The following is a 13,530-nucleotide window of genomic DNA, read 5'->3' as shown; positions in this document are numbered from 1 at the left end:
TTGATACAGTTTTCTTATGTAGTTGTCTGAAAATATTTCTTATGACACTTTGCTATTTTTAATATATATATGCAAATATTTTTTCTAATGGTATTAAATCTAATATTTCTAGGTATTATAGAAAATAAAAAATGCAGTGATAAGAGAAATGCAGCCACATAGCCAAATGCCTGCCTCCAGCTCCTCCCATCCTATAAGCATCATACAAAGCAACAGTCGATATTCAGGACTAGGACAGGTAAAGACACAATTAAGACTTTTCTGTAAATGTAAAGGCTGTAATGCTTTTTTATCTAGAAATGATAAGTGTATTGTATACTTATTTTAAAGTGTTTGTGTAGTCCTTGCTGGTAGTCTTATATTTTAAAATACTGCCTTTGAGGTGTTTTGGATTTTTTTAAATAGCCCCCTTTAAAAACAAAACAGAAAACCAAACAAACTCTCATAAGCAGCAGTATCTTAAAAGTAGATAAATGGCTTTTTCACTGAAATAGTTTTGTCCCTGGAGGATTAACTTCTAGATAACTAGAGTTTGCAAAGGACATCTATCAGAGTATCTACTGTAAAGCAGACACCAGTTAGTGGGTACATCTGAAGGAGAAACAAATGATGGAAAAAGTCAGACACCCCTAACCCCTTCCTCCCCGAACAACCCTTACATTATAGGATGTCATACCCGTATGGAAAAACCTTATTTTCCATACTTCAATATTTAGTTGCGAGGCTTAACATTGTCTCTTAAATGTCTCCAGAATTAAGTCCAACTCCTTGGAATGGCTGTAGGTATAATTACAGACTACAGAACTGTAATTACTGCACTGCAACATATTAAGAAAAATATACTATAAAATACCCTTACTAACTTTTTGTTGCCACTGAAAAAAAATTCCTGTATTTTTGTATTCATTAATAGTATTTAAAATACAAATACTTAAAGATTTCATTTAAAGATAGCTATAAATGGCACTAAAACTTGTCTTAGAAGAATTGTAATGAAGGTAAATAATGAATAAAGTTCTATGAGCTAAGATACTGGGAAACTGTCATTGGAAATAAATGCTTGGTAAGTATCAATCAGTGAAGCTTCACAATACTTCTGTAGAAAAGAGAAACGGTAATCTATTTCTTCTTTTCAGCTACTGTGTTAGTATAAGGTATGTCTGATGGAGCCTATGGCAATGCCTGGAACAGAAATAAGAGGTCTGTGTTGCCAGTCCAGTCTTAGAAAAACACAACGTTTAGATTTTGAGAGTTGGGGGTTTTTTTCATAAAAGTTTAGATCCTGACTCTTAAAATTAAATCTCACTTCTCTTTTAATACTTTTTTTTTTTTTCTTAAGAGCTCAGGTATATCCAATTAAACTAAACTTCATGGGTAGGTTAGGGTTGAAAAGTGTATGTTAAACAATAGTCTGGTTAAGGTGAGAAGAAAGGGCTGTTTACGGCATAATGCCTCTCCAGATGAACACTGTAGCTATTAAAAGATGCCTGGAAGCACAAGCGTAGAAGGCTCTCATATTTCAAAATAACTGTGTAGCTGAATTCACAGCGTGCTAGAATCCATGAAAAACAGGCCAAGGGTAGAGGCTGAACACGAGTGTGTACCTTTCTTTAAGTTTCTTCACAATAGAAATACTGTAGCTACTCTGTAAGTGAGCATGGGAGATAAGTCGCGACCCCAGCGAATAAGCAATATTGGGAGTCTTGTACAATTCGTGAACAGCTGTATGAGTGCGTTCTTGTTTTGATCACTGAATGGCAGGCAATTCAAATAAATGGTGTTATTACGAGTTGCTACCAGATGCGTTCCTACTCAAAAAATGTTAATGTATTTATCCTCAAAACACAGAGAAATATTGTTCCTATAATAAGTAGTAAACTATGAAAAGAGGTAAATATTTTGAGCATTAATTAAGCAGGCTCTTCTCCAAAGGTAAGTCTCTTTTCAGTGTTCAGTCCTGATGATGGCAATACTTTTGTCATGCACAGAAGCAGAATCCCCAAAATGCGTAGGGTGTAACGGACAGTGCTGTATTCTAAGGGATGCTTCAGAGAGTCCTTGCTTCCCTCAGTAAATGGTTACATTTTTTTCTTAAATATAATTTCCTGTTCTAAAACGCACAGTTTGTTTGTCATAAGTATCTGTTTATTTTTAAATCATTGTTACAAATTTTAATATGCTTCCATATCTTTTTGGGGTTTTGAAATCAACATAGTTCTTTTAAATGAAGAATAGAGAATAATTTTGGGTCAGTGCTCATTCTTAACAAAGGTAATAGCAAAATCTTGTAAATTGTCCAAGAATGATTAGTCAACTACTGTGTGGGGATATTTGGGGCAGACTGGTTGTAATTAATTGCACAAACTTTGAGAAACTGAGAGACTAGGATTAGACGGAAGAACGTTAAATTATTTTGCAATGTGAAGCGTATTCACTCATTGATTTTCCTGGTATTCATATTTCTTTTACAGTAATTCTCATTCTGTTGAGCTTTTTGTCAAGTTTAAAATCTTCATTAGAGATTCCAGTTTCCTGAGGAATGACCCTCTTTATTGTAAGAGCAGCAGAATCAAAATAGTTTTGTTTGCTGAAATTAATAACTGATGTCAGGTACTTGAAAGCTAATGTATAACAATGAATAATAACTTCCTCCATATTATCTGCAAATTCTTTTTGGTAGAAGTTACATATCTGACTGGCTAATTAATCGTTACGTCTTTAACAAAAGTTATTATTTAATGTTTATTATGTTTACAAGTTTTGATCCATAGAAGGTTTAATTTTAAGACTAAGTATAAATGAAACAGACTGTGGAAGAAATAGAAGTTATTTTCAGTCACTGTGAGTGTATTTGCATCTCCTCAAATTTATCATTCTTAAACGACATAATCACTGTGAGAGAGAAAAAGAGCTATTTTCAACTGTAGCACATAGCAAAACCCATCCTATGGTGACATGCTTCAACATTTCCATGTATTTGAGACTGACAAATTGAAAAATCTCTTGCAATTTTTGAATACTTTCGTCAGATAAGGAAGAATAATTGAAATTGTCTGTTACACAACCTTTAAGATCAAATAGTGACATATTCAGAGTGTATTTTGTTATCTTACACCATAGGATGAGCTCAGTGATAATATTAAAGGAAACATCCATTCTGATTTTCTCTTAATTTATAGGCAGAGTAGTTGTTTCTCCCTCTGAATTTTACAGTCATCAGCTGGACATAACCAGATATTTTAAAGTTTTACGTCATTCAGTTAACATTTTACATAGTTCAGATCACTTGCTACACATTTAATAATGCAAATTTTATATTTTGAATATTCCTAAATCAGTTTAATTCATAAATTGAAACTAATACACTAAACATTTAATTATTCCATTTTGAACTCTGAAATAACAAGAAACTATTCCAAATACTTGGATGTTTCCACTTGTTAAGGAATATGTGACCAGAGAAAATCATGACCAATACCAGTCCCGCTATAATACCGCTGAACAATGATTTCCTGAAAATACACCACTGTCAAGTGTAACTCTAGATATTCCTTTCCTGCTGTTCTCCAAGCACAGCTGAAGACACAGAGGAAGGAATTGAGAACTTAACACAAAGAATGTGTTACTGAAATACTAATTAGTGGGTGAAAAAACTGTGGAACCAGTGCTAAGCAGACTTAAGATTTACATGTCTAGATCTTCCAGGCCTCTCATTTCTAAGAGTTTACTTGGAATATGAGCGAAAGTAAATAAGTTTACTACAAAGTGTAATGCCATTGAGCTTTATCTGAGGTTTTTTGTCGGGTTGGGTTTTTTTTCCATCTTGAAACTGATATTGCTAAAGACAGCAAATAGTACAACGCAGAATTCAGAACTGCTTGGATGCCCTTGTCACATTTATCACTGTACATTGGTAGGTACCTTTCAAGATAAACAATGGAAAATGTGAATAAAAATTTGCTTTAGAAACAAACTACCGGCTCTGGAAAAATGTAGACTTTAGTAAACCTGTAGCTTCGTAGACTATGTAAAGTCAAGACTCTTCTAATGTTTATATTAGTCCTGTGTTTTGTTTGCACTTTGTGGATGATACTGTGTTTTATTTGTTCTCTCTCTTCAATTCTCTCTACTGTACATTAAGATAGCCTGAAAGAAAACACTTTAGTCTTGTGTAATTAATTTTTCAGTACAGTTTGCATAAATTGTGTGCTAAATATTTCAGTTGCTGCAATAATAACAGCAGACAATGACATAATAGAAAAACCTATTGCATAAGTTATGTTTCTTGAATATCAGAGAAGCTGACCTACATTTTGAATGCCTGTAATGCTTGGGAGAGCTGCTGGATTGCTACGCTTGGGTACCACGACAGCTTTTTGCTGAAGAACGACAATGGTTAATCACAAGAAGACAGCATCAGGAGAAGCAGAGGGGGCCTTCCAGCTTCACTGCGAGCCTCTTTAATTATGTTTTAGGGTTAGAGAGTCTATGCGTAAGATCAATCTTTTGTCTGATCTGTTTGTATCAGTCATGAGAATGCGTTTGATTATCAAGGCATCAGTTTAATTCGCATAGGATAGGCACTACATACTCATTTCAAAGGCGTTTGGGGTAGAGGGAGAAAGAAACCGTGACTCATTCTGCCTTTCGCTGAACGCAGACTCTCCTGTGATGAGTTTTGGCCCCCACCAAGTTGGACTGAAAACTGAGCTAGTGACAGAAGTTCCTTCATTCTACATCTTGTTAGCAATCTCTTCTTTGAATTATGTATTTGTAAGTGCAGAGCTTTTTGATTTAAATATTAGAGGGAAGGAATGAAGATTGCTGCTTGATTTTAAAAAAAAAAAAAAAAATTTCTGAATGCTTCTAGCTAATATATTATTTCTAGCCAAAGTTAGTCCTCCCCTCACACAAAAAAATAAAAGAAACCTAAACAAACCAAAACCCCAAACAAATTAAAAACCCCAAAATCAGTGAAAAGCAACAAGAATGTTGATAGTATTTTATGAAGAGAGTTGTTATTGTCCTACCACTTTAACGCACCTTGCTACGTCAGCTTCTGGTTTGCAGGTAAGTGCAGAACCAAGGAGATAAAGAATGGAACAAAAACCAGACAAAATGAGTCGTGGTTTGTTTCTTCACTGAAGCTAAGGTAGGATGCCAACAATGATGACTTCATTTGCTGTGCTTCGTTGATGACATATCGGTGTTGCTGAAGTTGGCTCTGATTTTTTGTTCCTGCTTTGTATTTACATAAAGACAGCATAACTTTTCAGACGCAAATGGAGCAAAACAGAAGCAGAGGCCTGAGTCACTGACGTATTCCCACTAGTCACCTTGCACTGTTTTATTGAGAAGTGTTACCTTACCGGGGGAGATGTCCTTGAGGAGAAAAGTTGCATTGTCCCTGGTGAGTTCGCACGTAAGTTAAAAATCATATTACGCTCTCCAAAGAAGCAAATGATATTGCCAAGGTTCTGGCCGACATTAACTTTACAAATAAAGCAAGTAGTGACAGATTGTGTGTGAGCCATTGCAGGGTGTGCTGTATTATGACAGTTGCTCTTATGACCCGAATCATTGTACAGCTAGGTACAAAAGGTATAACATATACATATGCACAGAACAATATTTTATGCTGTAAGCACGCAGTTCTGATGATGGTCAACTTGATAAAACTGCTATTTTCTTCTTTGTTTTCTTTCATGACGTGTATGGAGCTAAGTAGGGGTCTGTGTTTTGCTATTCTTCTGATATCTTACCTTAAAAATGTTGCGGACCGCCAGAAGATAATGCTAACTCAGGCAAAATCTCGCGTGAGCTTTGAAAGCCATAACTGTGGTTAGGCAGGCCAGACACAGACATTATATTGTGCTGCGATTTGACACCTGCATAATGGCTAATTCCTGCATAGGGCATAACCCAATAAGACACCAAACAACTTGTGAAAGCTGTTAAATGTCTCCAATGCTTAAGTAGCTCAGTAAAAGTTAAAGATTTAATCCTTAATTTCAGTGTTAGCCTCTTAATGCATTGAGAAGAAACAGGAATGCTACCTTTAGTAAAAATAACTGTACAGAAAGCCCATTACAATTCTAATAACTCCCCCGATAAAAAAGAATATTTCTTATAGGCTGTAATTATTTCAATATTTATTTTGCTTTTCTCCTCCCAATCTCTTTTGTTGCCTCCTTCAGAGCTTTCCTGATGGCAAGATACATAGTGGCAGATGAATCTGGGCAAAAAATTAGTCTAGTTTTTCTTTGCCAATATCTATGAAACTTCCTATTTTTTTTCAAGAGAATGTGGCAGAACTAGCATTCATTTACAAAGGAAAAATAATTAGGCTGTATAGCTAAGGGGATTACATAACTTAGCAATGAATCCTTGAAAAGATTTTTATGGACAAAGCACAATGTGATGTAATTTAAAAATGTTATGTAGCGCTCTGAGAAGCCTTCCAGGTTTGTTTTGATGGGCGTACAGGACCTACAATTTTAAAATATGCTCAGATGAATCGGATTTTATCATGATCAATATATCTGTGAACACAGGTCAAGCTTCAGGTCCTTTGTCACCCTGTGTACTCCCGGCATGATGTACAGTGGAACTGAAAGTAGGGCTAAGCTGCATCTCTGTAGTAATGCCACTCTGCTTTTACAGATACAAGTTCCTCCTTTTAAAGCTCTTACACTCGTATAAGCGAAAGACAATGCACAACAGCGCAAGCTTTAAATAATAGAGGAAATAGAATATACTGTGCTATGTACTATTAGATAATTGGATGAGCGAGGCTGCAGTATGAATAAGGTATCTGCATTGAGAAATGAACTGAAAAAAACCAGTCTTTCCTAGAGTTAGACCTCAATCACATAGGAAAGTCTTAGCCAGTCAAGGCAATACATGTTAATGTGTAGTCTCAAATCCAGTGCAGGTTGTAATTTGATATTAGAAGTCAGGAATCTCGGTGGACGTTTTGTGGATATGAACAAAATTCAGGTAAGCAATTTGTAGTTGGAAGACAAAATAGTGTGTAAAGCGAAGTTTGTTAATTTGCCTTTCATAGTTAAGTTCAGTAATCTATTCAGCTCTAGGTGTAAAGTTGTGTTATGTCTATGAATTCACTCCGGGACCCTGAATTTTTCAGTTTCAAGTGTTGTATTGACCATTAATTGTATTCTGCTGATCACAAAAGCACTAATATCTCAAAAGTATGCAGGTATTAAATACAACTACATAAAAGGCTTCTTGCTCTGCTGTTACAAAATGCCTCAGAAAGACGACCGAGTTGATATCTTCCCTTTACAAACTATGAGTTAAAATAAGGGTAGAACTGTGGTGTTCCATCTGCATTGGATTCACAGCGAAAGGGCTCTTCTCTTGGTGCAAAGCACCTGTAGCCTTGTCCAGGGTGAGGACTTTGTCCGCATTAGAGGCGGAAGCCATTCGTAGATGTTATTAATTCTCTTTGTGGATACGTTGGGGACAAAGAGTTGCACGGATGATAAAATGATCATATCCCAGAGCTGGCGAATGCGGTATGTTAAGTTTAGTCAAAACCTTATGTATAGGTAAGAAATGAAGCAAAAGCAGGTGGGGCTCCTGTTGGAAGAAACAAGGAAAATACTGTAGTGTTTCTCTAACAGCAGTTGAAAGAGTGAGAAAAGGACAAAATTAGACAAAGGCAGTGAAAAGAAGTAGTTGCTGATGTCAGAAAACATACAGATAGGTCACTAAAAGAATTGTTTGATGCACCTTACTAAGCCAGCCCAGGTGTCAGAAGAAGTAAAGGCATGTGTTGGGTGCCTAGCCTGAGCTAAGTAGTATCATCTGTTCTTGGCTTCATCAGCATGAACGAGCGTTGCAAGGATGAAATTCTAAGCAACACTGTTATCATCAGGACCAGGAAGGCAGGTACAGGTGACCAGCACCCAGTTTGAGATGGGAAGACTAATGTACTTCAGCATTTAATTGAAACTGGAGTATTGATCAGTCCCAGGTAGCTGGAACTGCTGCCTGAAAACCATTCAGATGAAAATAGTGCCCAATAATATTTAATGGCATGGAACAAAGTCCCTGAAGCAAGACTTATCTGAGGATGAGAAAAAATTGATAGAGCAGCTTGATGAGGTAGGTTTGGGGAACTTGAGTATGTGGTCAGTTGTATTTTAAATGCCATAAATATGTTAGCATCTCTCCAGAGATGAAATTGATATCTTTATTTTTAATTTGTAGGGATTTCATTTAATTTATTATTTTATTTAGTTTAAGAAAGCTATTATTTTGTGTAAGTAAATATATCTGGATTATATGTATGTATTTTTTTTTTTTTTCAAGATTTGGTCTGTGGTGGTCTAAATATCAAATGTCAGCTTCTGGGCAGACCGCAAAAGTTATATTTGGATGCTCATATTAACGTGTAGGCACACAGGTAGAGCTTTTACATGTCTGCAGACCCCTTAACAATCAGGTATAGATGATGGACAGGTTGAAATTGGCTTTTTTCAGTGGCATTTAAGGTGAATCTTTTATAATCACATTAAAACCTTTTCGGATCTTTGATCCTTTGACATTCATTATCTAATATCAAACAAACGGTCAAATATGCTTTCTTGTGCAGGCTCTAATCTTTTTCTATCTGTACGTATTTTTTCAAAGTGTTTCATTTTCATTTTTATCACATAATTGGAGTATTTCAATGATCAGCACTAGGTTCATTTCATTTCATTCTTAATGATAATCAGCTTCTTGGTAAATGGTAAATGATTTCTAACATGCCTAGATATGGAAAAGTTACTAGTCCTCTCTTCTGATGATATTCTCAGACTCACTAGTACTCTTTTCTCTAGAATACGCAATCTGCTTGCATATAATCACCTTTTTTGCAGTTTTAAGAAGTTTCAAATGTTTTGCCCAGTATCAAATGCACTGTATTAGTAATCACTGTTTATAACAACAAGGCATGTGTTGGACTGTAGAATGTCTTAGCAATATTTTCAGCTGCGTGCTACTCAAATGAACCACTGAGGACTTCATGAGACCAAAAATACAGGATTAGACGGCCCCTTTCTTATTGTTTCTATTGACTAAAATAATCCGGTACATAAAGATTAATTTTATTTCTACTTTTTATGACATCCAAAATTTCTAAATTTGAAAAACTCCAGAGGATAAATTATTAAAACAATGTACTTTAAGAAATCAAACAAAACTACCCTTACTGTTGGCTCTTTATTAAACTGTGTATCTTGATTATACCTCAGTTATGTTACTGTTTCTATCTGAAACAGTTTAAGAATGTTAATTGAACTTTATTAGTTTCCTAAAATAATATTGAACATAAAACTAATCCTCCTGATTGACTATTATTGCAAGTTGTATTGAAAACTGAACTGGAGACTTTTTCCCCTTAACATGACAATTATTAGGCCATTCAAGTTTATGGATTGCTGAATTTTAAAGACAAATTACTTTTTGTCTTTTAAATTCTAAAATGGAAAGTAAAGCTTAAAGCAAAACCAACACCTTATATTTGAAGATTTCACAGTGCGTGTGCATGGAAAATTGTTATCTTCTTTTCAAGGTGCAAAATTTCACAAATTTCCCCTGGGCAAACTTGAAGCTGAACCGAGCTATATCATACATTCTAAACGCATTTGTACATGTTAGCCTGCTAGCAAATTATCTGTGTGACTTTTGTTTTAGTCTAAGGAACTCCTTCAATCTATCATAATTAAATTATCATGCATATACACAAGCCTTAATGCATCACCATGATTTGAGTTTTTTCTTAATTTTTAGAGCTTGGCGATTTTGCTTAAAATGTATGGTTTAATAAATAATGGTTCCAAAAATATTCTTCTGCTACTGTGGGCTTGATATCTTTTTTTGGTATGTGCAGAAAATCCCTTCCTCACCTGAAGGAGCCTCTTTTTAAACAAAGCTTAGGCAAAATTTCTCTGTTTGTATTGGTCAGACTCCTATGAATTGTTCTTAGCTTAGAGCAGAAACAAGTTTAGGTGTCTGCTATGGTTTTCTGAACTGCTGTGGTATTTTAACCAATTGATCTTGGTAGGACTTAGTCCATCCAGAGCAATACCAAGATGTTGAATTGTCTCAGTAGTATATGGCTGTCATTTTTCAAATTTGTAGGCAAAAGAGCAGGATAAAATAGAAAGCTTCCATGTTGGTCAATATGTTTATTTTCACCTTTTTGTCTGTTACAACCTACATAGTGATAAAAATAAAGATCACATCTTTTTAGTCTTCTTTATACTCTGGTACTGATCACCCTACTTTTAGAAGCAAATTTTGTGGACTTGTGTCTCTATGTTACATCATGGTCTTGCAGCAAACAGTGATTTAATTTGGGACAATGCAAGAGGAAGGCTCAACACAGAATCATGGTGACAGCCATAATATCTTTTTTCCAGAGTGTGGGACATGACTTAAGAAGCTTTTTTAATTTAAGTAATGAATAATAGTATTTGAACATATTCTAGATTCCTTTACTTTTTTTTTTCTATAGATACTGCTGTGTGTTAATGAAATGCAGCTTTTTAAAATTGAAGTACATCAAGTAATTGCAGTACTTTTACGTTTCATAGTTGTGTGCTTATAGTGATAGCTTAGAACAAATATGAACTCTTCTGTTTCTTATCAAAAGTTTCCGACATTTCTATAAGAAAAAAAACCCAGAATGTTTATAAGAGCATGCTACGTAGTATTTTTGAATGCTTTGGATTTCAGCTGCATGTTTAGGTGTTTCATAGACCACATTTCTGTTTGACCTCTCTCCAAAGTGTGAAAATATATATATATATATATATATGCGCGCATTACTGAGCATACAGTACATTCTGCATGTTAAGACGCCTGTATTTTTATAGAATACAAAATGACTAAAGTATCAGATGTTTTGTTGTATAAGGTTTGAATAATCGTTTCCATATGGTGCATGATAAAAAGCTGTTGCAACCAAGGGCTGATAAACTTATTGCTTTTATTCCAGATGGCCCAATTTGTGCATCTGCATTATTATTAAAAATTTAAGTGTTTTCTTTGAGAATCAGCTGAACAGTGTCCTGGGAGCCAGGAATGTCTCTTCTGGGCTGATTTTCCTACTGCAGTTCTTCTCCTTCTGTCTCAATTCCATAATTTTTGCTTATATATTTATTTATTAATTTATTATGTGCTCCCTCACAGTGTTTAAGTTGGGCAACTGTTTGTGAACAGATATCAGACCAAAAAATTTACATACAGTATTCATACAGGTTTTGAGTAAAGTTGCATTTTAGATAAGTTTAACCCACTTTATTTCTAGCCAAAAGGAAACATAAAAGGCTGAATAAATATTTAAGTGAATTCAGCCTGAGTATATAGAAACCAGATGTAAATTACTAAGACAAATTGCCTTTGTATTAAACTTTTCTTGCACAAAAATCTTTTGAGTAGCTCATTAAAAATACCTTGTGGGTAAATTCTCTGTTAAACCAATATCCTTTAGAGAGAAGCTAAAGTAGTAAGTACTCGAAAAGTTTCTTGTTTCCTTGTCAAGTAAAAGCTTCATCCTCAGAAGAAGAGCTTGTATCTCTGTCTATTTGGATAAATTTTTATATTTACTTAGTATGCTAGGAGAAAAATACTGTTGATTGAACTGCTATGTATTCTTTAGAACCACCTGAGGATATTGTCTGGCTCTTCTAAAGCCTATAAAATCACAGGATGTTTATCTCTCGCCAACCAAAACCAGAGCACAAAACAGATATTGAAATAATACCCATAATAATGGGGAAGTACCTGAAGTTTTATTTTTTTTTTTTTACTAAGAGTTGATGTCAGCAGGCAGTTCTTATGACCATCCTGCTTCATCTCTTCTACAGAAGAAATATGTTAATGTCATTGTTACTCAGTACTTAAATCAGCAAACATATAAAGTCTTCATGCCCTACATGTTTTTCTGAGTATCCCACTGCTTTGTCCTGCAGCCTTTTCTGAAAGAAGACGTCCCATTTGTGCTACCAACTGCAATTAATATTAGACACAATTTGAATAACTGCATGTAATGGTTATTTTTAATGCTTTGCCTTGAAAAAAATTCTTAAATCTTACTCTAAATTATTTGCAAAGAGGCCATGCTACTCATTTTCAAAAGTTAAGCTCATTAACTAACAAGCTTTTCTTCCACTGTCTACTAATTTTCCCTGAATTCTTCACACAGGTGAGTGGAGGCTGGAAGAGATTATGGGCAACTGGGAATCTTCCAACAAAATGCCTCTACGTCAGAAAAGGTAAATTTGTCTATATAAACCACTTTTGCAGTAATAAACACCTCATTTTTGTAGGGGGAGTTTCTTACATTTAGGATGTATTTGTAGATGAGGAGCAGCGTCCGTAAAATTTTACCCTTGCTGTCTTAGGTTTTTTTTTATCTCTGTATCTCAACACGTGTTTGTGAAGTCTTGTTGAAATCTTAACCTATGTGAAATGTGTCTGGAGAAGCTTGCAACTTCTTTGAGAAAAGCAGCTATATATAGTTCATGACACTTGCAAGCTCCCTTTGCACAACTAGCAGTCTGCGTGTCCCGTGAGAAACACAGAACTGTGTTCTTCTCAGAACTTTTGGGTTCTTCCAGCACAGCCGGTGCAGCCCGCATAACCTTTGCAAGAGAGTATGGTGTCCTGCGTTTGCAGTTTGACGCTGTTGTTTGTATGAGGTGACTTGAGAATGATCCTTCTGGATGTGTGAAGAAAATGATAACCTTTATTGGAGGGTTCATGTGAGTTGTAACCAACAACAGAGGATCCTGCAGGGGGAAAGGACTTTCCCCTTACCATTGGTCCTACATAGAAATCATCTGTCAAAGATGACGAAAAGGCTAAATCCTGTTCACTGTGAGCTAACTCATTGTGGCTTCTTACAGGAAAGAGCTGGCCTAATCTACACCACGGCTAAATGTACACAGATGAAAATGGAAGGTCAAAATGGTGCAAAAATAACAAACCGGAAGGTTCTAGAAGAGCAGTGTTGGAAAAAAGTGACATCATATTTCTAATAGCTCTAAACTACCAGAAGCTTAGAGAGAAACAGTTATAGCTTCCCATTTCAATGGAAAAGTAAATCATCCCCCACACACACACCACTGAAGAAAGCTAGGAAAAGGAAGTTTCTAGTATTTTGAATGCAATTACTTACTGTATGTTCTATTTTTATTGGAAACTTAAAACTTGCGGGTTATTCCCTATTTAATGCAAAATTAGAACTTATGTCTAGGCAAACAAGGGTATTCTACTTGCATTATTACTCCTGTCTAATAGTAGATTTGCGTAGTTCACTAGGTACCAATTACATTCCCCAAAGCTGTCATCATTAACCCCTGAATGTGCATTAGAAGACACATGGATAAAGTGCAGGCAGATAAGGAGAGCAACTCTCTAACAATCGCGCAGAGTGGAACAGTAGGCTGGATAATCCTTTGAATGCATTAGCGTATACTTGTGATGCAAATGTACAAGGCCGAGGAGTATAAA

The 13,530-nt window shown here is 35.4% G+C and overlaps 1 long non-coding RNA gene across 2 annotated transcripts in view; it reads left to right on the top strand.

The window, feature by feature from the left end:
* Positions 1-13,530, top strand: part of LOC129206202 (uncharacterized) — a 34,261-nt gene that overhangs the window by 16,802 nt on the left and 3,929 nt on the right. Inside the window, exons 1-3 of one of the 2 annotated variants that reach the window (XR_008577044.1) lie at positions 112-238; positions 5,260-5,410; positions 12,221-12,290. This is a non-coding gene — a long non-coding RNA (uncharacterized LOC129206202). Of the gene's footprint in view, positions 1-111; positions 239-5,259; positions 5,411-12,220; positions 12,291-13,530 lie in introns of those variants that run through there. The other variant, XR_008577043.1, reaches the window with a different exon arrangement.

This window comes from Grus americana, chromosome 4 (genome assembly GCF_028858705.1).
Source record: "Grus americana isolate bGruAme1 chromosome 4, bGruAme1.mat, whole genome shotgun sequence".
Lineage (NCBI taxonomy): Eukaryota > Metazoa > Chordata > Aves > Gruiformes > Gruidae > Grus > Grus americana.
This window is presented reverse-complemented; position numbering and strand designations above follow the sequence as displayed.